This window comes from Tupaia chinensis, unplaced genomic scaffold, assembly GCF_000334495.1.
Source record: "Tupaia chinensis unplaced genomic scaffold, TupChi_1.0 Scaffold000192_1, whole genome shotgun sequence".
In the NCBI taxonomy this organism is placed as follows: domain Eukaryota; kingdom Metazoa; phylum Chordata; class Mammalia; order Scandentia; family Tupaiidae; genus Tupaia; species Tupaia belangeri.
Genome location: NW_006159667.1, coordinates 498,379 through 498,878, shown reverse-complemented (window position 1 = coordinate 498,878; position 500 = coordinate 498,379). Strand labels below are relative to the sequence as shown.

The 500-nt window shown below is 58.0% G+C and overlaps 1 non-coding gene across 1 annotated transcript; it reads left to right on the top strand.

The window, feature by feature from the left end:
• Window positions 1–169: 169 nt before the first annotated feature.
• MIR129-1 (microRNA mir-129-1) lies at window positions 170–234 on the top strand. The gene has a single exon (NR_129395.1). It is a non-coding gene; the product is annotated as a microRNA mir-129-1 (primary transcript).
• Window positions 235–500: the final 266 nt, after the last annotated feature.

Here is a 500-nt window from a genome sequence, read left to right as displayed (position 1 = left end):
CAGCCCTGCTGTCTGCCTGTTTTCTGGGGTTCTCACCTTTTGTCTCTCCTTCTCTCCTGTCCCCTCTGCAGGTCCTGGTGTCCTGTCCCTGACCAGATCTGCTGAGCCCTGGAGGAGTGGTGCCCTTCCCTCCAGCCCTCCCACTGCAGGGCTGCTGTCTCCTTTGGATCTTTTTGCGGTCTGGGCTTGCTGTTCCTCTCAACAGTAGTCAGGAAGCCCTTACCCCAAAAAGTATCTGCAGGAGGCCTTGTCCACAGGGGAGGCCCCCTTCCAGGGCTTCGGGGGAGTCACACACCAAACCCAAGAGCAACGGGTGGAACTGGGACCTCCCGGCTCTCCCTTAGTTGCTGGGTAACCGTAAGTGAGGTGCCCAGGTTCTCTGAGCCTCGGGTCAGGCCACCCTCTGGGACATTCATTAGTAAGGGACACCCAGAAGGAGACTCCACAAGGTAAGAAAAGAAAGGTGGTTCAATTACAGGTGGGGGGCCCACTGTGGTGGA